General features: G+C 45.3%; 1 protein-coding gene across 5 annotated transcripts in view; it reads left to right on the top strand.

Moving 5' to 3' along the window:
- Nucleotides 1-26,475, top strand: part of PASD1 (PAS domain containing repressor 1) — a 103,596-nt gene that overhangs the window by 34,212 nt on the left and 42,909 nt on the right. For 2 of the 5 annotated variants that reach the window (XM_039572305.1, XM_039572301.1), the window contains exon 1: nucleotides 14,988-15,168. The exons of 2 other annotated variants lie outside the window; for them this stretch is intronic. The gene's annotated coding sequence lies outside the window, so the exon portion shown is untranslated. Of the gene's footprint in view, nucleotides 1-14,987; nucleotides 15,169-26,475 lie in introns of those variants that run through there. One more of the 5 variants, XM_039572306.1, reaches the window with a different exon arrangement.

Below are 26,475 nucleotides of genomic sequence, written 5' to 3'. Positions count from 1 at the left end.
GCATAATAATATATTTAGATAAAGACCCAGCCAAGCCAAACCAGCCCATTTTATCAGGCCAAACCTCACCCTATTCTTTTACCGGAGGAAAGGATGTTTCCCTGCTTAGTTTTTAAATGCTTCTTCTCTGCCAGATCCTACAGTTCTGACTTGCCATAGCACTGCCTGCTCCATGGCATTTTTGTATTGTGTCTGTTAGTTTTATTCTGTAATGGAGTGATCAAGTAACTAGAAAACATGTGTTCTGTTCTGAATATATGCTATGCTGCCCAGAGAGGTTGTGGAGTCTCCTTCTGTGGTGATATTCAAAACCCTCCTGGGGTTCACCCTGTGCAAACTGCTCTGGGTGAACCTGCTTTAGCAGGAGAGTTGGACTCTGTGATCTCCAAAGGTCCCTTCCTCCCCAGCCATTCCATGATTCTCTGATTTACTCTGCTCTAGTATCCTCTGCACTTTGTCACTTCTCATCAGATGAATTTAGGACTCAACTTGTCCTTTTAGAGAACGATAGGGACAGGCTGCTCAAGACTGTCTACATTAGACCATTAGACTTCTCAAACTAGGCCAGTTGTTTCCCATATTGAATTATATTGATTAATTTTGGTGGTGCATTAGCAATGATCTACATACTTTGCAAACCTGTGGTGCTGTAGCAACGCCTGGAAGTGTATTCTTGAGAAAAACCTCCATTTGGCATGGTGGGAACAGCAGGCAGCAGTAGTGATGTACATGGGAAGCAATGTAAGAAAGTGATGGGCACACACCAATGTCCTGGCAGCACTGATGGCAACACTTTGCATGAGTGTATCTGCTGGTATGAGCCTTCCCTCCTTAGGATGGGTCTTCTAAAATCTCCAGAGCTCTCTCTCTTTTACATGCAATTTTTCACACACTTGCCTACTTCCTTCAAACAAAACAATCAACCCTCTGAAGTTTTATGTGTCACCTTTCACTAAAAATTAGCACCTGATAATTTTCACTGAAAATTCTACCTGTTTAACTAACTGAGCAGGTTTCAAACTCCTGGAGTTTAGCTGTTCCTTTCCCCCAAAAAGGCTTAAAACTGAAAGCTCTGCTTCATTTATTAACCATTGAACCAGAAATTAAGATCTAAGAGTTTGAGTACACTGCATGTCACAGCACTTCCTATCAGTGCACACCCAAAGCTACTCCTTCGTCCCCACTTTAACCAGTTTATCTATGATAGTAAGTAGGATAAAATTTTCCTCCTTATTTACTAAAATAATACTGGCAAGGAAAATGTATTTTCCATGATCACTTCTCAGTCTGAAACACTTCTAGGCTAAATATATTCATCTAAGATACATGCTTTGGGCATCTGTTTTCAAGCTGCATTCTCCCTGCAAGTGGCACAGAAGATGCTGTTCTTTGCCATCACTGTGTGCAGCGTAGGTAGATCTAAGAAGAGAATTCTGCCTGAAGATTTCTGTTGTCTTTTTGTTCAGTCAGAGGATATAGCTCTACTTGCTCCCATTTTAAATTGCACATAAAATACAGTCATACGCCTGGCTGAAAACCTTGGTTATACCTTCCAAGCTAATCTAAAAATACAACTCAGGCCCTGCAATCCCAAAAAAATAAAATCCAATGCTTGAACATGCAGGGGAGCCTAAGAGAGAGAGCTCCTTCCCAGCACACAGTTATCTCTCCCAGAAGAGAATTGATATTCACAAATGCTTATTTCCCTTTAAAATTTTGCCCATTATGTGTTTTATGAGGACACAGAAGCAAAGTTCCCTTCTATTACCATTCTGAGAGGATTTTGAGAAAATGCAATTAAGTTCTCTCCCCACCAGACTTCATGAAGGAAGAGATACCTCACCCTCTGGGAAGTGTAAGCAATACCATTTTTGTAGTAAAAAATACTGCGTGGTTGTTCAGCCTTATTTTTACAAGTGTCAGACTTAGGCAAAGTTCAGTGTCTCATCTTTACTGGTCCACAGTGCATAGTATTCCAAAACACTCTCCAAGGCAACTCTTTTTCGCTTTAGAGGTCATGATTAAATGAGCCCCCATGACGAGGCTGAGTCCAACCCAGGCAGTTTTGTTCTGTGAAAAAATCAGTATTTGTTTCTAGCATTTGCATCTGGGCTCTTGTCTGTTAGATCAAGCAAAATGCTCATTTGCTTGCACTCGTCTGAATAAGGAAAGGTCACAATACAGAGACATTAAGTCATAGGATCATTGAATCATAGAATAGTTCGGGTTGGAGAAGACTTTTAAAGGTCATCTGGTCCAACACCTCCAACTAGATCGGTTTGCTCAGAGCCCTGTCCAACCTGACCTTGAATGTTTCTGGGCACAGGACATCCAGCACCTCTCTGGGAAACCTGTCAGTGTTTTACCACCATCTTCATTAAAAAGTTGTAGTCTAAATCAACACTTTTTTAGTTTAAAGCCCTTACCCCTTGTTCCAGCACAACAGGCCCTGCTAAAAGGCCCATCACTTTGTAGCTGTGGACAGCAGTAAAGCTGCATAAAGGAGGAAATTATTTTTCCAAGGATGACAAATAAGCACTATCTGGGATGCCTCGGCTCTGCCAGTCAGCCTCAGGATGAAGGGTCTGTCCTGTGGATACCCACATTTCCAGCACCCACTACACAGGATGCAAATGCTTTTGCATCTTATTTCTGTTTACTGTGCAGTGTGTCAATGCTGCAGCCACTGTGGGCAGGGGAAGCTGCACATCAGACCCCTGCTTTGGCCTGGGCAGAGGAAAGCTTGCATTGCTCCTGGTAAAGGGGCAGCTTTTGAAGTCTAGATGACTTGGTATAGGAAAGACCCATGTTCAAAAGAATGGGCTCCACCTTCTGATCCAGAAAAGCAGACCAACAAAAAGCAAACAGACCTTTCATTCTTCTTATAATTGATGGATGGGCAGAAGCCAGTACACTAAGGTCTCTGGGTCTGAAAATCTGAACAATAAAAACCAAGTTATTGCCATAGAGAGCAAAAGTTCTCCCAGCCCCCTCTCTTCTACAACCTGTCAGCACAACCTTAGACTTATCTGGGTTGGGTCACTCCCAGCTTGCCTGCATTCAAGCCCTGATCCTGGCAAGACAGTAGGTAAGCCAATCAACTGCTCCAGCCAGCTCCAGCAGCTGCGACCTGAAATAGAAACGTGCACGTGAATGTTGGCCATGCACAGGGAGATCTCCAGGCCTTCATGGAGGGAGGAGGAGGAGCTGTTCCTCAGAAATCATTTCACTGCTCCCTGGCCCCTGTGTGTTTTGATCAGTGATAGCAAAAGCACCTGATGTTCACATGGACAATGGGTTTTGCCTGTGACTAGTAGGAAATTACAAAGTCAATTGGTTCAGTTCTTCAAACTGTAAGTCTTTCTTTTAGATGAAACCTGTTGAAAAGTTGAAGTTTGCCCATCTTCACCACCAGCCGTAACTCTAACCTGTACTGAGTATGAAGATTAAAAAAAAACCCCAAAGCTGTAGTCTCACAGTCACTAATCTGTGATGAAAGCTGCTCTTCAAAGAGGACTGATCTGGCTCCTGTGAAATGAAGAAATGCTCTTCTAGCTCTTAGGGGCTGTGATGAAACCCTGAGACATGTGATGAGAAGTGCAGGAGCTGCATGAGACCACGTGCTGCATCTTTCCACCAGGAGGGGAGGAGCTGCAGGCCTGGATGAATCAGGATGGCTTTTGCACCAGCAGTGAGTTCCAGGCATACACAGGCAGGAAGTGAAAAGCTTGGGTTTAATCATGGCTGGGAGAAACTCCTTGCTCTCTCCTAATGTAAAGGTCATGTTTTTAATCTCCTTTGGTCCCATCACTGGAGGCCCCTGGGCTCTCAGCACCATCACCAGATGCATTGAGGAGTGACTGCAGTGCCCACGCAGGGCCCACTTGGGAGCACCCAGAAACCGCAGGGTGGTGAGACACAGAGAGCTGTGCTTGCTGAGGGTTTATGAAAGGCACATGCAACAAGAACAGCCTGTTCCTTTCTCACCTTTATAGATGAAAGGGTAACCTGGCCCCTAGAATGAAATACTGATTTTTAGTGAAAAAAATCATTGGGGCTTCTTATCATTTTAAGTATTTCAACCCGTCTGCAGCTTATTGTACTAGTTCTCATACCTCAGCCATTCTTAAGAGGCTTCTTCAATCTGATAAGACTTTGTTCACAAGAAGTTACATATTTATTTACTGAGGAGAGGACAGCCAGAAGGGTTTCTGAGCAGATACAAATGCATGTACAGTTAGGCTGAGACTCTGAGAATAGCTTGTGTAACAACATGACTGATGGACAGGTAACATTTAGTCAGCCACCTGCTTGGGGAGTTAGGATGGAGAGCACTTTGCCCAGCACTTTCTGAGGCATGGAAATCACACAGGCTGCTCCGCCAGGGTTTATGGGTGTACGTAATGACAGGCAGTCGTTATGTACAAGTGCTCAGCATAGAGGTGGAAAAAACCCAACCCTTCAATCTGAACAAAGGCCTGAAGTCACTGTTAATTCTTTGCAAAATTTACCACCCCCACAAGCAGGAAGGGTTAAAGACACCAATCAGGCAAAACTGTCTTGGCCATCAAGGCCACCATATTCAACTGAAATATCCAGGTGATTTATATGGTCCTGTTACTCATTCAGGGCCACATAAGAGCAGTGTTTTCCAAGATGCTGTTACAGGATATGTTGGCTCCTTGCAGAACATATTGGAGTCCACATCTTAAGAAACAATTTAAAGTAAAATACAAAAAAAAAAAAAAAAAAAAAAAAAAAAAAAGGAAAGGAAACTATTGCCTCCATATGCAAGGGGAAATTAATTTAATTATGGAATGAAACTTCTATGCAGCACTGCCAAAAGGGCAAACAACTGAGAACTTAACTAAAAGGAGAAAATTGTCAGTCTTTCAGCGCATAACCATTTTGTTCTGAACAGCAATAATTATGGAAATGGGCAGAAGACTGTTTCACTGATGATAAATCTACAACATGTCAAGCAATACTTGAAGATTCATATTTAATTACTGTGACTACGCAAATTAAACAGTGGAAAAAAGTTGTCAATGCTGTTTTTTAAAGTAGGGAAATAGATCCAAAGCCAAAAGCAACATCGTTAACGTCGGTAACTCAAAGAGAGAGAGTTTCCCTCTAGGCTAAATTTTGTGATAAAGGAGAGATGTCACTTATTATGCACTTTTGAACATGTCTGGCAAGATTAAGAGGTAAATAGCCAGAATAATTATTGTCTGGGTTGGTAATGGTTTTCTCAGTCACATATTTACTCCAAGCACATTCTTGGTGTTCCAGGTTACTCATAACTCTTGATCACAATTTGTTGTTTTCTTTTTTTTTTCCCTCCAGAAATTATATTAAGGCACCTAACTTTAGAAAACTCCATGCTCCACAAGTGGACCGGGCATGGCAGGGCTTCAATGAGTTCTTAGGATAAAAGAAGTACAACCTGGCCACCCAAACTGGTGGCATTTGCTCGCCCTGTGTCACTGGCTGTGCCTGTTGGGGAGCAGCACGAGGTTTGGCATGAGGAAGGCCATCTGCCAAAGGGCAGTGCAGGCTTGCAGGGTGCTTGGAGCTGCAGGTTGACCAGGATGAACACAGCAAAGACAGCGTGTGCTCTATTTTAATGTGCGCAGCTCTGATCAGCAGCAGCATGCACAGCTCCTCTATGTGAATGGGGAAAGATGTTTTCAGAAGCATCTTCTGGAACAAAATGCCACAGGGAGTGCAATCCTTTCTCTGCAGAGGTCTGGCTGGCACAGGGAATGCCCTCCATGCCCAGACTGCCTACAGTGTCCAGCAGTCATGCAGCCACCCAGCTGCACCCCAAACCAGGGGTCAAGGAGATCACTGTGGCATGTTGTTCCTGTCTAATCGGAGGTACAGATGCACTGGGATCACTGAAGTTTTCCCAAGCAGCTGTTCTGCCCTGATGGTGCAGATTTTGGCTTCAGAGTTCATCCCACCTTTTTGCAGTGAGAGCCATGCTCCTGTCACTGGCCCGAGTGATGTGGGTGCAAACACCAGTCCTGATCCTACTGCTCTGTGGGGACTCATGTGAATTTTTTTTGCCTGAATTGCTCATCTGGAAAATAAACAGAGAAGTTTTTTGTAGAGATTACCTTTGCAAAGTGCTTTCAGATGTATTACTGAAAGGGGTATGTAAGAACCAAGTAACAAATAGTATTAGACACAAGGAAATATTCCACAAGGAAAGTGCAGAAGAATTAACCACTGTGCCTGAAAAACACACACTGAATTGCTCTCAAGGACACAGAGTTTTGTAGGATGTATGAATGGGAGTGGTTCCTTTGGAAGATGCTCTGTGTGAAGTGGATTATGTGCTACACTCTGCTGCAGTTGTCATGGCAAGTATTCATATTTCCCATGGCAACAGGACCATCAATTTTTTATGCAGTAAATAACTGCATAAAAAGCTACATTTAGTGACCAGGGCACGAGTTAATTCTCTCATCAGCATCCTTTGCTTCAGCCCTCTTATGGAGATGAAACACTCCACTGAAAAGCAAGTGTTTCCTTCAGCGTGTGACAGGTTTCCTCTTCATGGTTTCATTATGATTCACCCACCAGTTGCTGTGCTAGTGACACTATCTGTGCCGGGTATGTGGTACTGCATGGTGTCTGAATTCACTGAGGGAGATGATGACAGGGCAGCAAACCCACAGTGAGTGCTGCTTTTGTAGTGCTCTGTGCAAGTGCTGTCTAATGCAGGTCACCCAAAGCGCTGCCACTGAAAGGACTGAAGCTCTAGAAGAAACAATGCACTTTTAAAAATTTATTTTTGGAGTCTCTTGATGTTGTTTTTCCTCAGTTGAAATGACTTATTCTGCAAACTAGCACCACCACCAGGGTTAAGGGCAGGCAGATGTATTAAATGGACAAGGGAAGGATGAAAACTCAGGGAAACTAGATGTCACTATGACAGCAATGATGGTCCAAAGAAGGAAGCCTTTTGCTTTATTGAAAAGAAATTTGTTGTAAGCTAGCATTTTCCTAAAAGTGGTTTGCAGTGCTCTGAGAGCCATCAGGCTCTTTTCTGCAGAACTATATTGTTTGCATACTGTGCTGAAATTTAAAAAAAACCAAAATCAAAGAAAAACAAAAACAAAGAAAAAACCAAAACAAACAGGACAACAAAAACCAAACAAAAACAAACAAACAAAAAAACCCACCAAAAACAAACAAAACCCCCACCAAACCCAAAATCTAAAATAACCCACACCCATACCACAAACCTCATCAGGCTCATCTGGCTGCCTGCAAATGTGCTGGGAAGGTGCTGCTTGGCTTGCCAGACAAGATGGATGCTCTCCCGGAATAAGACGTAAGAGGGGGTTTCTTAATGAGGACAGAACCAGAAACTGTTTCTAAGACAGTTGGGGTGCAGTGAAGGTTTGGGGTCAGGATGAGAAGTGTGGCAGTACATAACTGCCCACATGATCACCACCATATCTGGGCCAAGTAAAAAGCCAAGTCCAAAGACCAAAAATGCAATCCATTTTTCACAGGTCTTACTTCTGCAAAACACTTCCTGAGTTTCATGAAAACATGTTCACTAGAGAGCTCCCCTCTCCAATCCCAGCTTCTCATTCACAAGCCCTGACCAAAACTGATCTTGATATTTCCATTTGGATGAGGAAATTCCAACTGTCTCATATACTCATCTTCTACAGACACACAAAAATGCCATCATTTAGAGCTGCATAATGGAACCTGATTTCCCCAGGTTATTCAGAGGTTCATTTCCTCTTATTAGGGATGACTTTTTGCAACACTGCTTGTAGACAAAATCTGTCACATAATACTCGTTTCCAGTATAATAATCAATTCACTGATGGTGTTCAGCACCTCCCCTGTGCCTGGAAAAACCATGTGCTTTTCTGTGAGTAGAGAGTGCAGTAACATCCCATGCAGTTCTGAATAACTTTGGCACATTTCAGTATCATTTTGGGGTAAAACACAGTTCTAAAATCTCATAGACTTGCAATTTAACTTGCTTTTGTTTGGGTATGAGCAGAGTGGCACAGCCTCAGCAGCATGTGAGGCTTTCAGTCCATGTCCATCCTGCTCCCTGGGCAAATTCTCTATTGAATATCAGTCCACCTGTTTTATGCATTGATGAAATTATCTAGAAAGTTTCTGTGTTTTTAAAAAAGGCGGAAGGAGAACAGTGGAAATTACGCAAGAACCCTGTTAACTTTGGTGCACCTGGGATGAAGGACACACCTTTTCTGTGTATCCTGAAAGACCATTAAGGGAGGTGTTTGGAGAGTTCTGCCCTGGGGCCTGTGCTCCAGGCTTCTGTCCTTTCCAGTGTTGTCAGTGGTTGTGTTGTCATTGGTCCCTCAAGACCATCAGGCTGCTTAGTTCTTCTAAAGAACCACCGGCACAGTTTGAGCTTAAAATGCCACTGCTTGACATTTATAATCCGACTGTCAAACTATGCCTGGTCTTTCCACAGTGGTTGTTTGAGGTGAGCATGTTTGCATGGTGTCAGCTACACACACAGATGGATTTGCATAGTTTTCTCAGTCTTTGCCAATCAGGGTGTGGTAGAAGTGTCAACCCCACCATCTTCTCAACACAAATGCCCTGTCTGCTTCCTGCTGCATCCTTATCCATCTTCAATAGTCTTGATTTTAATGTCTTCTTGTACAGAGCTGGGAAAGGGCCACTCAGGTCACTTGGTCATGAAAAGGAAGATTTTGCTTTCCTTACAAAGTGAAATCAGCAGTAGCTTCTCTCAGCACCCCACTGCAGGTGGTTCTGCAGAGGGAAGGTTTTCCCACCAGCAAGGCTGCGCAGGGGGCGAGTGGGGCTGCTGCAAATGCCTGTGAGTCACAGCCATCCTAATGCCACTTTCCGACCCAATTTTGGGAGGAGATTAGGGTGTATCTGGGAGCCCTCTGGCCACAGCCCAATCCAGGCAAAACAGAGGAGGAGGATGGCAGTAGCTGGGAGACAGACGGGGAGGTATGGACAGAGGCAGCTCCTGTACCAGCACAGCCTTCACAACAAGCATGTCTTTGTCACCCACATGTAAAACCTGGGTGTCTTCTCAGACCCTGGCTTGTAGTAGGAAGTCCAGGTGACAAGGGCAACTTTCCATCTGCCATGTTTGGCCAGGAGCCCATTGGGTTTTGTCTTGGAGTCAGCAGTTGCTGCTCTAATCCAAGATGTTGAAAACTCTGTGAGATGATGATGTTACCTTTGCGTGTGCCCTAAGTAAAGCCCCAAGAGGGAAGGAATAGTTGACCTGCACAATTCCCAACTGCTGTGTATGGCATCAAGTAACTAAGAATGGACAAGCACCAGCGAGAAGCTTTAAAGCGTTACCAGCTCATAGGAATAAAGCTCAGCATCAGCATAAGCATTAATAGGAAATATCCATGGTTATCAATGTGGATTTAATGTGCTAAGTAGTAACCACTGTGATTTATTAGGAAGGATGCACTTGCAGATGATGGACAGTAATTCTGCACTGACTTGTTTGTTCCTCCTCTGTGCTTCTTACACGGGCAATACTGCAGCTGTTGCCGTTGCCTGGTACTCCCTCTGCTCATTCATCCTCTGCCTGCTGAATTCAGGGGGATTTGGGCCTTTAACATAATTATTATTAAGTTTCTATTTTATGTCCCTGTTCAAGAGGCCCCTTGGTAGCTGATTAACTTAATCAGAGGTGACTTAGCCCATATTTAAATGCAGCAGTCTGAATTTGTCTTCAGCACAGTCTCCAGAAGATATGAACTAAGCATCAAAGAAAATTAATTCATAGGTACTTTATCCTGTGGGATCAAGCTAAAATGTGGTCAAAGAGCTTTAGCTTTAGCTTGTATGCTCTCATGAAAGGATATGGGCAGAAGAAGGCAGCCATGCTCTTGTTTGTGCAAGTTTCCCCCCCTCCCTTCTTTGAATTAGGCAGAATAACAGATCACAAGAATACTTATCAGAGAATATTTTACTGCAGTTAAGAGAGAACACTTTTTCCTTTACAAAAATAATAATTATTTTTGGAATTATGATCAGCCACATGAAAAGTATTCTTTAAGCTTTTTCTGGGCCAAAAATATGACTTGAGCACTTCTCAGCTTTTCAAATAAATACATTCATTTATCTGGCCATGGTATTACTCCAGCACAAGGAAATACAGGGCCTTAAATACACACAAAATTTAGGTACTACTGTTGCCTCTAAAAGAACCATCTTAAACCATTTTCTACAAAATAAGGTGCTGGATGATGGAAATTAAAATATTCCAGTTGGTTCTCAAAAGCCTAGATGGAATTTTGTCCTAAGTGGTGATTAACTCATTCATGTATGTTCCTAATCCTTCTAAGCAGTTGCATAAATATTCCAAGTGGCCCTCGAAGATGCTGGGTAGGAGAGTAGCTCATTTCAGCCCACAGGGATGCAAGATCTTATGCTAGGGGGGAAATCCTGTTCACACTGGAGTAAATGTGGTTTTTCTTCTGCCTTTAATGGCGTTTCCGTTCCTTTTTCTGAACTTAATTGAGAATGGGATTTCACCCATCTCCTCACATGACTGTGCCTCAAACCTGAATTCTAGCTTTGAGTCTTTTTAAATGGGAAAAATTAAGGTGAAACTAAATAAGCCCAGAGAATAGATCCATCTCCAGATGGAGAAGGACTCTGATAAGTGTTGGGTGTTTCCTGAAGCAGACATGTGCTCTAAGCAAACAGTCCCTGCAGTCCCTGCAGCGCTCCAGGTGCTGGGGAAGCAGCTGTGTCACCTGACTGCACTGCTCTTACAGGTGGGCAGCATTGTCCCTGGCCAAAGGGCCCTTCCTTCTCCCACCACAAACACAGGGGATGTTTGGGATGAGGAAAAGGTCATAATACCCCAGAAGGGAAAATGCACTGCTATTTCCAGGAATTTTCAGTGAAACTTCAAACTTCACAAAGATAAAGCTAGATAAGGAGGTGCAGGGACAGAGTTCACACAGGCAAACTCTTGGGCAGTATATTTTTATATTGCAAGTAAGTGAGACGAAAATATTCCGTAAGTTTTTTCTATATTTTTTGCATTAAATCCAATAATTAGTTATTCATCTCCCAGCTTTGATTTTGTTAAATAACCAATACCCTAATTCAGAGGCAAGAATTTAATCCATAGAAAATTCTGTCCTTGGAGAAGATCAAAGTGAGTCCCGTGGTGTTAAGCACACACCTACAGCACTTGATCCTGAAAAAAAAATTAGGTGCGTGTTTCAATCAGCCTATCCCTTCTTACTGGTTCCCATGCATTAACCTAAGCCTCTGTGGGAGCATTTTTGGTGCCAGGATCAAGGACCTGTGGAGATGTCACACAGGAGAGCAGGGCTCTGAAAAGGTAGCAAGCAAACAGGTGAGAACCCCAGCAGGCTGTGATGGCAATGCCTCCTCATTCCTCTGCACCTACCAACGCTACAGGAAGGGACTGAAAGTCTCTGGGCGACATAAATACGCTCGATAAGCTCGTACAGAGAACACAAAGGTGAAATGGCCCTGCTTATCAGGCACAATTAAAATGAATAGAGGATGACTAATAAAGAGGCAGTTTAAAATCTTTACATGACACGGTGTCAAGGCAACAGTGTTGTGCAATAGCACTGACACAATTAACACTGTGTCCCTGCCTTGGGCAGAGCCGGGAACGGGGCTCCCGCCGGCCTCGCCCGCACGCTCCCATGGCGAGCGCTGGGTGGGCTCTGCCGCTCCAGCTCTCCGCTCCCTGCCGCATCCCAGAGCCACCGCGGAACCTGCGCAGAAACAGCCACTTCGGACCAAGGCAAGGGTGCTTTTTCCACTTTGTCATCTCTGCTCCTCTCTTTCCTTTTAGTTTGCGTGATCCCAAGCCTCACGGTTACTACTGTGTGAAAAGGGAAAAACATCACGTTGAATTTCTGGGCACACTCAGAAGGGAGTGGAGGGAGACAAGGCTGAGGTGCCTGATCCTGAACCGGGACTGGTTATTGACTTAGCACTGAGCAATGCGAGCATTTCCTGGGTAGGAGTTTTTGTAGTGTGTAATTTAAAAGCTAGTTTGGACAACCCTTTGCTCGGGATAATAGATGGTAAATTCGAGTGTGATCTTCCAAAATACAGCCCAAGGTGTCCTTCTAGTTCTTCATTTAATTATGTTGCTCTTTAGTGGTGCCTGTCAGGCTGCAGGATTCCCCAGTCCACTGGGCGAGTGCAGCAGGGACAGGCTGGGTTTTATATACATATATATAATTTGTATATACATGTATGTATGTATTTTTATATAAATATACACATAGATACAATATAGATATACTTCTACTCACACACAAGAATATATATAAAAACATGCAAGAATATATATGAGAACAGCAGAGAAAAATTTTTTTCTTTGATGTTCGTATTTTCTGACCAAAACCAGCTCTCTCTCGGTTTTATTGCTGCTGGGATGTCTTTGCAATGCAACACTGTCAAAAACTAACAATATAAACAAATTTGAGGCTATGCCAACTATTGCTGAGCACAGCCAAAGCTGCCCAGCACCACAACTTGCTGAACAATGTGTGAATTCTGTGGTGGCAGAAATGTCTGTTTCCCTGTTCTTTCTTAACTTTTGGAAAGCTCTTGGTGGAAAGTGTGTTATTCTAAATGAGATAAATAAATTAATTGATATGAAGATTCCTTCACCATTGCTCCGGGAGGAAGGGCCCCTGTATGTGCCAAGCCTGCTGGCTCTACCTGCCAGGGGCTGCAGGAGGGTTGATTTATATAAATCATATAAACTTCATATAAAACATGATTTCTGGTCAGCAAATAATGTTTTTTATCAGGTAAAGTGGTATTTCTGAACGGTTTGCTTTATTAGAAGGCAGTATTGATGCTGTTTCCTGTGCCTGCCAGGCCTGTGGGATAGGGGGTGGCCATGGAATTGTCCCAGCAGTGCTAGCACCCCTGGCCAGCTGCCAGCACAACTCAGGGCAATGGCTGTGGCACTTGTACCTTGAGGGGAAACCTACCCCAACCTCTTTGGGGCCACATCCTGCCTGCCTGCACTTCCCACCCATCCGTCTGTGGGTGCTTAATCTTAAAATGCCTCAGTCACAGAGTTCGTGTTCTCATCATTCCTCACCTACTTCCCCAAATGTGTATCTCCATGCCCGTGTAGGGAGGCAGTGGCATCCCCTCGGTGCTGGTCACTGTTGTGACAGGGCTGCACTGCAGGCTGCAGAGACACCTTAACCCGAGTAAAAGTGGAGAGAAACACTGCATTTGATACCTATTTGTATCTCACCTGACACTGAGCAGGAAAGATTTTTACCACATGAATGAGGGAAGGGTTGCTGTGTTTCACATGATGAGGCCATGCCTCAAAAACCCACTCTAAGTGAGAAAAAGAGGTTTGCTATTTGTGGCAGGCAGCACAACCACGCTACTTTCTTTGCCTCCGATAAGAAAGCAAATAAGAAATATTAACTGCGTGCAAAGGTGCCCTTTTACTTGTCCTCATCAATAACAGCTGATGTTCCTCAGGGTTATTGCTGTAACAACGTCACTTCCCTTTCCTCACTGGCATCAGGTTTATATTAAAAACCTCATAGCAAAGTCTTTTGTCCACTGTCCCCTTTGTGGTTCTGCTTTTGTCCCCCGTACTGTGCTTTGGGGCACTGGCACGTGTGGGGATGGGGCCGTGCAGGCTGCCTGCGTGCCTGCCCCTTTCCTCCAGCAGAACGAGGGCTGGGAGAGGAACAGGAATTTTGGCTGAGCAAAGAAAGCCAGCGGTGAGGATGCCAGCTGTGGGAAAGGGCTACTATGCAGTAAGGTGCTCCCAGGGGGAGCAGACCTCCCAGCACTGCATAGGTTAAGGAGCAGTTTTCCAAGAGGAGCTGAAATGGGGGGGGGGGGGGGGGGGGGGGGGGGGGGGAAGCACCCAAAAAAATTAACTTGCTGGTAAGGGAGTGCACTCAGTTTTGGAAGCTGCTTGGAGCAGCCCGGGACCGGAGTCAGGGACCCAGCGATGTTCCCCCAAGTCGCTCCAACTGTGGCATCAACCAGTGGCTTCCCACCGTAGCACTGGTCCCCTCCTGGCAGTGTCTTGAGAAGAGGAAGGGACTTCAGAACAGCCTTGATGCCCCAGCTTTGGCACCTACTGCTTCCAGATGCAAGACGAGCATAAACCAAACTCTGGCGATGGGCAGGAACACATGGTACGACTGAGCAGCGACCCCAGCCCGACTGTCCGGCGGCACCGCGGCAGGGTCGGCGGGACCCGCTGCTCCTGCCGGCGGCTGCGGCTCCGCGCCCGCAGCTGGGCACGGCTATAGTCGCGGGAAGGGAAAAGGAGCTGCCCGCTGTCCTTGGAGAGGAGGGTAAATAGTTACAGTGGAGAAAGGGAATCAAAAAAACCCCAAAAAAACGATGAGGAAGGAAGCGGCAAATGTTCAATGGGTGACTCACGGTACGGGATGACTAATCCCGTCAGGGCACAGCTCGTGCCGCGCAGGGAATCGGTGCCGCGCGCCTCGCGGGGAGCGCAGAGCGGCCGCGGGACCCGTCGGGGCGGCCGGGGCCGGGCCTCGCTCCGCTGCGCGCAGCGCCCGGCGACAGCTGCGCACGGAGGGAGGATGAGCCGGTCCCGGCAGAACTTCGCGGCCGAGGCCACCCGGCGGCCGGTGCCCGCGGATCGGCGGCGGTGACCTACTTTCCGCCGGCTCCTCTGGCACACAGCACCGCCGCTGCCCGCGCCACCTGCAGCGCCCCGCCCGGGCCCCGCGCCCGCGGAGGTGCGCTCCTCCCGTGCGCTCCGCCCCGCGCCCGCGCTCTGCCCGCGCTCTGCCCGCGAGTGCCGGCGGCGGCGGGGCGGGGGAGCAGCGCGCCTGTGCAGTGCCGGGGGCCGGGCCCAGCCCGCCGCGTTACACAACCGGCCGCCGCCACAGCCGAGTTTCACAAGTCCCGCCGCGGCTGCCCGCAGCCCGCGCCCCCGTGCGCCCACCCCCGCGCCGCGCCGCGCATCGCCGGCACTGCCCCCCGCCCTGCCCGCGCTCATGCCATGTCACCGCCGGGCAGCGGGACCCCGCGGCGAGCGGTAACCCCTGTCGCCGGGGGGGCACCGCGCCGGGGCTGGGCATGGCACTGAGAGCGGCTCCGGGACGCGCATCCTCCTAGACGGTACGTACGCCCGCGGGGACCGCGAACCCTGCCGGGGGAGGGGGGCGGTCCCCGCACTTGCAGCCGGCGGGGAGCGGGGCAGCCCGGGTAAAGCCCCCGCTGCAGGGCCGGTACGCGGCACTCGCCGCTCCGCGCTGCCCTCGTCGGACACTGCCAGGACGGTCCCAGGTAAGTTTTGAAAAGGAAAACTGACAGCCGCAAGTCTTCTGATTTTTTGCTTAAAAAATCCGTGTTCGGTCAGGATGGGCACAGGACGCAGCGCAGGATGTCCGGGGGTCTCTGGCCGTAGACGGCAGGCGGGAAGGGGACGCCGGGACAGGGATGCAGGAGCGCGGCGCACGCCGAGGCTGGGCATCGACATCCCTGTCCCTCAGCGCCCACGGACCTGGGCGCATGGAGCGGCACGGGAGTAGCCACGGGCTGAGCGCAGCTGAGAGCTGCGGTGATTTGGTTTTGGGGAAAACCGATTTTCTGGAGACTGAAATGGGTCTGATCGCAGTCTTCTCGTTTTGTCTTGAAGTTTCGTCGTTCAAGGATTATGTTTGGCTGAAAAGAGCGTGGAGAAAAACCTCCGAAATGAGTCTTGAACCTAAAGATAGCATCTGAAATCCAGATTGAAAAGTCACTCTTCCCACCACGGTTGTTGTGTCATTTGATTTTACAGAATGTTTATATTATAAGTGGGAAATTAAGAAGGCTTTGAAAGTCCCTCATATGTTTCAGCCATGGATTTGTGAATGATAACTCCATGCCTTGCCTTGGTCCTTAGTGGAAGAAATTGTGAAGTGATTGTTCTTGGTAGCTTGCACTGGAAGCACAGGTCGGAGCTGAGCCCTGTGTGATTCATCAGTGAGGTGTCACACGCGCTTTGGAGAGCTCTAGTCCTTTGTGAAGTGCCACAGTCCCCGAAGGCAGGAGGCTCCTGAGCCATCGCAGAGCAGGTCCGGTAGATTTTGGAGAAGTCCAGCATGTCAGTCCCTTTTTGGGGACAGAACTGGCATCCAAGTGCCAGCTACCTCTGATTCCTGAATGAAGTTGTCTCCTTCAGCAGGGGAGTGGCCCCGGAGATAATGTCCCTGAAATCAAAGGTGTTAAAATGCCCCATGCCCTACCTGCCTGGGAGGGTGCAGGATCATCCGGGGAGGGCAGGGTTATTTATTAGCTGAAGTTTATTTTGCTGTGTGCAGTGAAAGCTGCGGTGCTGATTTCACTAGAGGGATGAGACGTTCTGGTGTAGACATGAGAAGATGTTAGGAGTCACTTCCTTCATTTTTGAGCAGAATGCCGGTGGCTCCCCTGTCCTTATTTTGCTGGATCACTGCTGGCTAATCCCTAGCTCTGGAAATGGGAGTTTGCCTGAAAGAGACAGCTCGCTCTTCATGAGTTTGATATGTAGGGTTTACAGTTCTCACAGATCTAACGGATGTTGTGTGAAGCAGCAGACAGTTTCAAGAGTACGCAGTGTGAAGCCCTGGTACTGAATGTCTGACAACGTGGTGTTTTGGTTGGGAATTTGTGTAATTTTTATAAGCTTCCTAGGCTGCAACCCTTCACCATAGTTACTCAGTCAGAAAAATACATTTGGATTTTGGGTTTTTTAGAAACTGTAACTAAAAAAAAAAAAAATAGATCATTCTCCCGTAATGTGCTAATCAGAGTAAGCCAGTGTGTCAGTGCTGCATCAGGGAGGACCAGAGCCCTGGCACTGATGTGCCAGAACAACAGCACTCGGGGCTCTGCGGCTGATGGAGCCCTGACAAACGCAGCAGGCACTAATGAGGACAGGAGGCTCCAGAGAAAGCCAAAAGTTGAAATTTGTGTGGAAGGGAGGCATTCATATCTCTTGGGCTAAACATGTTTACTACCTAATCTTTAGAATTATTCTGGAAGAGGTAATAGGAAAAATGCAAATGGCTTTAGGAGTGGTTGCTTGCTGCTCACTTATCCTGATCATTCCAAGCTGTGGACTACAGTTACTTGATTTAGAGGAAAAAGTAAAATTGGTTTGAAATTTTTTTTATAAATTGCAAACTTCAGTAAGATATGTGATGGTTCCTGGCTTTTAGCCACTGAGACTATATCTGTATTAATTATTTTTCTGGTTTAAGACATACATCAAGTACACAAAAATAGCTCAGAGTTAAAGAGTAAAATTAGCAAATGAGTAGTTCATAATTAAAGTCTCATGATGGAGGAAGTGGCATTACATTGCAGAGATACTGATGTCAAATCCAACTTCTGCTCATTAGTAGTATCAAAATATTGGTAGAATGTCTTTACAGTTTGGAGCCAGGGCTTGTCTATGCACAGAAGTTGCTTTGTTTTGTCCTAAATTACGCAACCTCCCAAGATTCACATGTAATGGTGCAAAGGTTTTAATGCCAACATAGCTCATTCTTTCAAGACTGGAGAAATAAGCTATGTGCCTATATCAGAACAACTGAATTCAGGCTTGTACTGGAACAGTTATGGATCCCAGTGAAATAATGTGGCTTTAAACAGAATAGTAAAACTTATAAAAACCAAAATAGTATGAAGCAGTGTTTTCTGATATTATTGAAATGATACACCTCTCTATCACTTCAGTTCCAAATCTCTGTTAGGGAAGTCAGGCAGGTACAACAACTGCATTTATTTGTTAGGACCTGGATGACACCCTTCTTTTGGGCGAGTCCTGGCTCAGCTGGGGTCATACTCTGCTCAATGTCCTGCTGCAGCAGCAGCTCTGTGCCTGCCAGTACAGTCCTGGTGATGGGCTTGCCTGGCTGCAGCTCCACCAGCTCTGTCCCATCCTCAGCCCAGGCTGAGGCTATTCCTTTTTTCCTTGTTTCACTGCTACTTTTGGTGTGGCACAGTGTGACTTCTTGCTCTGTGGCCCATAAACTGAAGGAGCAATGTCCCTGTAGAAAAGTCCTACAAGGCCCTATTTATTGTTACTCCAGTCTCACTTAAGCCCGGGTTTAAGGGAGGCTGACGTGGTGGTAGGCCCCAGCAAGCGCTCTGTGCACAGCTGGGCTTGCTGGCTGCACATCTGCCCAGCCTCAGAATCACCAGATTCAGTCAAACCACAAAGGTGTGTGCAGTTAATGAGAGAGTTTGACCTACTTCATATTCCTTTATTGGCTTTGGCCTTGTCTACATGGGGAGATTACACCAATTTAGTTTAAGTCTGTTTTTAAAGTGATTTGATTAACCTGATGTGACCTTGTGTAAGGACATTCTTATTTTGGTTCAAATGAGCTTATTTGGGTTCAACCAAAACCTGCACTTAGTCAATTTGCACAGAACCGAAATTAGATGTGCCTAAACTGGAAGGGGAACTGATGTCTCTAAATAATGACACAACTTTCTCATGAAAGCAGAACCTTCTGTAGAATCTGGAACAGAGTGTAATTACTGACAAATCTGCAGGCAAGTGAAAGCTATTCATAGCAAAGTTTTCAAAAAAACCCAGAGAAAACAGGCAAAACTTAAATATCTTAGTGAGACAAATTAAGAGGTGCCAATAATCCCACTCCTGGAATACTGAAAGCAGTGGCACAAGGCTTGCATAGCTTGCAGCAAGGCTCTCCCGTCGCTCTTCAGATGCCGAAGAGGGCAGGCATTTGTGTCCTTTAGAGAGAGTCCGTAGAGAGTCAGAAAATAAAAAAGCAATGCAGGAAATGTTAGCCCAGCTGGTTTGAACGTCCCATGACGTATTTTGTAGGAAAGAATAATTAGACATGGAAATAATGAGGAAGCAGGCTAAATTACAACACGATTTTATCAAAGATGGATTGTGCTAGACTAATCTAGCATCTTTTTCATATAACAGATTAGATGGGGTAGGGCAGGAATGTAATTTATCTAAAGCTAAGCATTTGATACCATGCCCCACAGGACATTATGGCTTAAAATGAAGATGGTGGTTCAAGGCAAGAATTGAAAGGTGGAAAAGAACCTGGCCAAAGAAAAGATACAACCTTTGCATGCAAATAAAGTTGTCTGAATGGAAAGAGGTATTCAGAGAAAGTCATCAGGATGGAGGGAGGTTGGTGGTGTTGCTCCCTCAGGACCAGACTGTGAGATGTGTGCAAGGTCTGGGTGTGTGCCCAGGAGCTGTGTGGGATGACAAAAACTTGGGAGGTATTGTCAATACAGAGGAGGATCAGGTTATCATATGAAAGGAATTTAGATGACTTTGTTGATTGGGAGTGATAGACATAAAATGGCATTTAATAGTGCTGAGTGCAAAGTCGTGTGAAGTTGTAAGCATGGAGACCAGTAACAAGAATTTCCAGTGTGAAATAGGAGCTCATCAGTTGTCCATGACAGAAGGGAGAGATGTGGATGCACTGGCTGCTCAGGAGATACCTGGGAGCAAGCACTGAGATACAGCTGGGAAGGGGACCACTGTCATCCTTGGATACCAAAGGAAAATGATATGAGAAATTCAGGGAAATGTGATATGATCATCGTACAGATTATCATACAGGGTGTCAATACAAGAGCTTTCCATTGCTTGTGGAGCAGCCCACTGGCATTTTGCATAGTTCTGGATACCCTTGTCAAGAAAATGTTGAATTACAACAGTAGGAGGGCTACAGATGTGGTTACACAAACAGACCATCTGTGGTACAAAGTGAGGTTAAAGAGCATCATTTGTTTAGCTCTGGCCAGGTGAACCAGCAAAGGGACAGGCTACATTGGGGTATTTTACATACAATTGGTAATATATAGCAAGGGGGCAGAAAAAAACAAGCTAAAAAGATAGTATCTGCAGGAGATCAAATTGTCTTAAGTTGGTCATGAATAAATTTGGGTGGGGAATTAGAAGAAAGCTTGTAGCTGCCCAAGGATTGAAGTTGCATAAGAGTCTTTCAATTAGGGTAGTTTTGAGATAGATCTTGATAATCTTATGAAAGAGATTATACAATTAAATTAGAGTTCCCGGAGATAGGAAATTACATTTGCAGAGTTAATTCTTTGGTCTGCAGTGTAGTCATATTTTTAATGTATACTTGAAAGGAGAATGGACCTGGTTTGTTTACACTTTTAACCCCATGTGTCAAGGCTTCTGCTGTTTTCTTGGGAGTTGAGGGAAGAAATAATTTTTTCTGTTCCTGCAGGTTTGAATATTTTTTCTCCCATATCTGCCTTCCTTTCAAGCACTAGACATCGAAAACGTACAGTGCAGACTCCACGTAGCATTAGACAGGCACAATTGCCTGCAGATTTTTCTGGCATGCTCTCTGGTTCAACCTGTTCATCAGATTTTGGGCCAGAGACATTTTTCCTTCAGACTGTGTTGCCAGTAACCATATTATACTTCATGGTGTATTTTCTGGGATCTGGATTTTCTGTTGCTGGCGTTAATGAACTCTGTGTGGCTCCAAGGACTTGCAGTACTGGCAGTGATCTTCACCTCCCCTTTGCTGTGTCACAGCACGGTTTAATCTTGCATGCTTCTGATATGTATCATAAGTTTATTGTATGACGTGAGGATGTGTTCTCGGGCTTCTGGTGCTCCTTGGCAGGTTGAAGAGATGTTGTTAAGCAGCTATTAACAGCATTGTTTTCAAAGACTGGAGTGATGGGTTGGTGTTCCCTTTTAACCTGATATTCCTAAAATAAATTGGAAACCTGGACTTAGTATCAGCTCTGCTCTGTTGCTGATCAGAGCAAATTTCTCCAAATCACGCAGGATAAAATCTAGAAGAAAGAAGTGACTGCTGACCATTAGTGATGAATTAGTAACTTTAGAAACACAGTTGGTTACTGGAAAGTTGAGTGTATGATGTCCGTCTTATTACAAGAAAGAGAGAAGGGAATAAATTAAAAAAAGACAGAAATTAAGCAGGCAAGGAGGAAGGAAAACAGCTCAACTTAGCCTGCAGCAGAGATCACCTACCTGCCAGTTTGCTTGTAAAGGGAAATTGAAATATTGAAAAACAGCAGCGCCAATGAGGGTAACACTGAAATGGTAGAAGAGGAAGTATGTTAACCAAACTCCATGGAGCTGTTGAAATGCATTGAATCATCTGACTGACTTGTATTCTTACGCAAACACAATTGTACAATTGATTAATTTGTCGACATGCCTTTAGTGCATAACGCTATGGTAACCGAGAGGCTGCTAAACATTGCCGCGGGAACACTGCAAAACATCTTTCCTTGGGAGAGAGGGAGGGAGGCAGAGCGAGACCTTGGAGCTCTGGCCTTGGAGGACTGATGCACGCCACAAACACGCGCACAAACGCACACACCTGAGCAGTTGGAATTGGGCTCCTGTTGCAGGCGGTGGAAGGTGAGCATCGGGTGATTTGCTGGCCATGCACATGTTCTGGGTGTGATCAAAGAGGTGACCTTGGATGACAACTGCCTTCAACGCTTTTGCTACCTGATCTTTGCACAGCTGATGGACTGGGGACAGCTATACCACCCTCCTGCTGGATCCCTGTCACCTGGTGTCCTGAGCAGGCAGGAACAGCAAAGGATTTGGTCTTCCCTGCACCACTGTCCCACTGCATGGAGGGCTCTGCCACCCTGCACATCACCTTCCATCAGCTTCTGGGATCTCAGTCCTTCAGGACTGCTCTGCAGGGGCCTGTTGTGTGAAATAGAAACATAAAACTTTTCAGAGTTTTACACCCAGTTCCCAGGTCTTGGCTGGCTGCTGTGTGGTACCTGCACTTGTTACCTGCACTGTTCTCTGTGCCCTGGCTCTGGGCAGAGGCTTCAGCCTCCCTGTACCCAGCAGCAGTGTCACAGCTCAGCAGACACCTGTGCTGGGCCTCTGTCTCTCCCCGTGATTATGGATTATTCTGAGTTGGAAGGAACCCACAAGGATCATTGAGGTGTCCCCCCTCACCTATAAGTAAATGTGAGGTGCTTTGTTGAGTGTCAGCTATAGACAGATTAATTAATTGATTGACTAATAGATAAATGCAGAGATATTTGTAGGTGTGTTTATTCTTGTTTACAAACTGCCCAAGCCTAGGCAAGATTGTCGAGTATGTAGCAATGGCAGGAATCATATCCATAAAAATGCTGATCTCCTCTCTTGCTTCATCTGTTCAGCCCACAAACACACGCATACACACATGCTTAAAAGAAATTAGTAAGGTTTGTTGGTTTTCTTCTGGGCTCAGCCTACTTTAATCTTGGTTTAATGCACAGCACTGTGCAACACATTGCTTCCGGACAATAAAGTTTTGATCATAAACAACACACTCAATAAACCATTTTTTGGGGTAATTAATGAGCAACAGATGAGCTGATAAGAGCTCCCGTTGCCGATAGGTATTTTGCATAGACATGGCAGCATTATAGGAAGATTTTCAAGCCAGTACAGAGGCTTTATCTGAAGGGGATGAGATCAACCCCTGGCCCTGATAAAGACAAAGGTTGAACTTCCACCAGCTTCTTTGTGGGGACCTCTCCCAAAGTATCAGCTGAGGAGAAAAATGAATGTCCCTGGGAGTCAGTCCTTGAGTTTAGGCTGTTCAAAGCTCTGCTGCACAAACTGCAAATAGGTGTTTATGCATAGAGGAGGATGCTGTGTGTTTGGTCCGCTGGTGGCTTGTCACAGCAAAGGCAGCAATTAGGGAGGCTCTAATAGCTGGGGAGGGTTACACCCCTTGGTGAGGAAGTTTGACCATAAACCTGTTTGTCCTGTCTCTGAGTGCAGTGTACACTGGCTTGATTTACAGTAACTTAAAAATATTCACTCTGATCAAACTGCTTCCAATCAAATTTTATTAAGTGATGTGTTAAGTGTGTGTGTTAAGTGAGTCACATGAGGCAAAAAGGTGGGACTTGGGTTGACTCCACTACTGATGTGTATATTAAAGATGAGTATTAACAGTTTGCCTTTTCTCTTAAATAGAATAATTCTAATGGCTTCCTTTTGGGGCAGGCTTTCCATGGCAAGGGCACAGCAGGAAGTATTAATAAAACAAACTCTTTGTGCAAATCTCAACACCTACGTTTTCTGTTTAATTTCGCTTATGCAGAGGGCTGAGCCTTCTCATTAGTGGAGACAATGTGTCAACACAGGAAAAGTGAGTTACTGGTATTTTCTTTCCGTCATAAACTCTGGGGTTAACCTCCCACACAGCAGCAGTGATGTGGAGCTGTGTAATTGCAGGGAGAGCTTACGCTGGCCCTTGAGCGCCAGTCCTGGGACAGACAATTCTTATTGCTCATTCTGCTGCAGCATGGACTTCTGAGAAAGCACCTTCTCACCTGAGGCATCTTCACATCTCATGGGACTTGGCCTTTCAACGGCAAGACCTCCTGGTATCTGTGTCTCACTGGGACTGGAGCTGAAGTCCATTATTTGGGGAAGTTTGTACAACTCAGGGAGCCTTGCTGAGAATTATGTTACATGGGAAAATTGACTGCAATTCTGTTTCGACTCTCTGGAAATCATTCAGAGTGTGTAAGGAGAGGCTCCCAGAAAAAGGTTGTTAGAAGGAAAGTGTATATGATTCTGCAATAGTCCTGGTATATTGTCTGGAAAGGGCAAAGATCCATTGCCTAAAATGGGAGAAGAATAAAAAATAGTGGACTAAAATTGTCACTAAATCATTTGTAAACCTGAAATGAGGCTGAGTCAGAACTTTGTCTTATCTAGGGCACATGTTTTGAATCTGGAGCTGAATTCCTTATATTGGATATATTCATAGTTAAAAAGGCAAGGAGTGTTAGAATGGAGTCTGGAGTGTTAGAATGATTAGTTTGTCAGTAGTAGGCTGTTGTCAGTAGAGCAGAATTTCTGTTTTCACTTGAGGGATAAAAAAAAAGACTAATGCAGACAAGAACAACTTCTGTATTTTGATTTTTTTTGAAGGAAAGCATGTGAATATTAATAAATGACCCAGCTGGGATAGCATCTTTCTTAAAAATTGTCCTTAGAGATAGTGTATTATATTAACAAACATGAATTTAGTTGTACAGTAAGTAAAATTTTATAAATATAAATCATCAACTTATTTCAAAAGTTGCTGTGCTGAGGAAACTGTTCTGGGATTTTCCAATATAGTCTCGTTTGAATTGTTTGAATAAGAAGATATATTGGTGAATAAATCAGATAATGAGCTGCTTTACATAGAAGGCATAATGCCTATTTATGATGTATAGAAGTCCTAAGAGAGATGAATTTCCAGTTTAATCTTCTTTGGATTGTGTTTGAAATCTACTTTTATGCAGCATTTCTGACTGTTTCAGAGATTACTCTTCAGACACTTACATAGACTTCATTTCTATTTGAATTACGGCTCTACAAGGTTGTTTGCAGGCAAATGTGCATTAAATTCACTTGTTTTTCAGTCCCTTGACCTTGTAGTAAAAGCCAAAAGTTTTCTTCTGACCTAGTTGCTCTTTTCAGAACTTAGGAAGCCCAGTTTTCAACCTTACCAGAAGGAGCAGTAATAGAGACCAACTCTTTTTTTATTGGAATCTTTGGCACAATGTGGCAGCTGACCTGAGAGGGATGAAGATTTCTCCCTTGCTCTTGCAGAAATAAAGAGTATATTAAGATAAATACTTCTTTTTCCTACTTTTTTTGGTAAGTTCTTTTGACAAATTTCCTGTGGAAAAGAGGATTGTCAGATGAATAGGTTAGCTAAACATTAGATTTCTCTCTCTAATAGTGCATTGTCATTGACTCTTTACCCATGAAACAGCTTTTATTTGAGGAAAAATGTGTAATTTATTTTTGTCTTTCCTGACATGAGCATCATGGTTTATGAGGGTATCATGTCAATCAGCTTTATTAGCAGCTCGTTTTTCTCACAACCTTGCAACGCTTGCAGCAGCTTCCATCAAAGGGCCCCAATGGGGAAACACTGGTGAAAGGATGACATGCAACCCTGGAGTGTGGTGGAGCAGGATTGCTGCTCTGCATAAAGAGAGCCAGCATCTGGGAGATATTAAAAACTTTTGATAGGGATAGGAAGATAATTCTCAAGATAATTCTGTGTCAAGCTCTACTGTAGCTTCTGTCTCCTACCGGGCTTCCCAAGCCCTGGGTCACAAGGTTAGAGAAAACTGTGGGCTGATTGTGTCATCCTTCACCGGCAGATGAAGCAGCGCTTCCCCATTGCATTCAACCACCACCAGACCCAGAGAGGCTGTCGTCACCCTCCCATTAAGGATGATGGTTTCTAAAACATTAACATTCATGTCAGGTCTAGATAGGGATCAGCAGAGGCTTAAATCATTGTCAGGAACAGATGTGAGATACCTAATCAGTTATTTCCTAAGGAAAATGAGTTTGATTGCATGAATAGTTGTAAATATTTCATTCAGCAGTTCAGCTACTACAGCAATGGTAAACAAGCCTCTGAGGCTGAAGAGAAGCATTTTGAGGCACTGTACTTGATTTCTTATTCATTTTAACGTCAGTGTAGAATAAAGAAGTTTAGGTACTTTGGATTACATTTTGTGACAGCACTGATCATAACCAGGAGCTCACTTTGAAGACAGCCAAAGAGAATCATTGAAAGGTTTGGGTTGGAAGGGACCTTAAAGATGACCTTAAAGATCATCATCCTCTGCCATGGGCAGGGACACCTTCCACCAGACCAGGTTGCTCAGGGCTGCACCCAACCTGGCCTCAGACACTTCCAGGGATGGGCATCCACAGCTTCTTTGGGCAACCTGTGCCAGGGCCTCACCACCCTCACAGTGAAGGATTCCCTCCTAACATCTAATCTAAATCTAATCTCTTTTAGTTTAAAAACATTCCCCCTTGTCCTATAACTATCTGATTATGTAAAAAGTCACTCTCCCTCTTTTTTATAAGCTCCCTTTAGTCTTTGAATGCCACAATGAGGTCTCCCCAGAGCCATCTCTTCTCCAGGCTGGACAACCCCAGCTCTCCCAGCCTGTCTCCATAGCAGAGCTGCTCCAGCCCTCATCATTTTTGCGGCCCTTTTCTGGACTTCCTGGAGCAGGTCCACATCTTTCTTGTGCTGAGGACCCCAGAGCTGAATGCAGAACTCCAGGTGGGGTTTCATGAGGGCAGAGTAGAGGGGGAGAATCACAGTCCTTTACATCCCTAACCCTGATAAACATGGCCAGCTCAGTCCTGGTTTACAGTGTGCAGCTCTTGTCCTCAGGATGAGCACAAAGCTGGAGATTCTGCCACTGGGAGATGTTCATGGCACCAGAGTAAATTCTGGCTTTGAGAGGAACATGACAGCCTGAGCACCCATCCTCTGCCTTGGCTTTGCACTGCCCAGTTGGTGCCAAGCTGTGGTGGTGAGCACAGCTCGTGTGTGCTGGCTGAGCCAGGATAAGGTGCTCTGTGCCCCTTCGGGC

This window comes from Corvus cornix, chromosome 4A (assembly GCF_000738735.6).
Source record: "Corvus cornix cornix isolate S_Up_H32 chromosome 4A, ASM73873v5, whole genome shotgun sequence".
In the NCBI taxonomy this organism is placed as follows: Eukaryota; Metazoa; Chordata; class Aves; order Passeriformes; family Corvidae; genus Corvus; species Corvus cornix.
The sequence above is the reverse complement of the archived record's forward strand: the minus strand, read 5'-3'. Positions and strand labels throughout refer to the sequence as shown.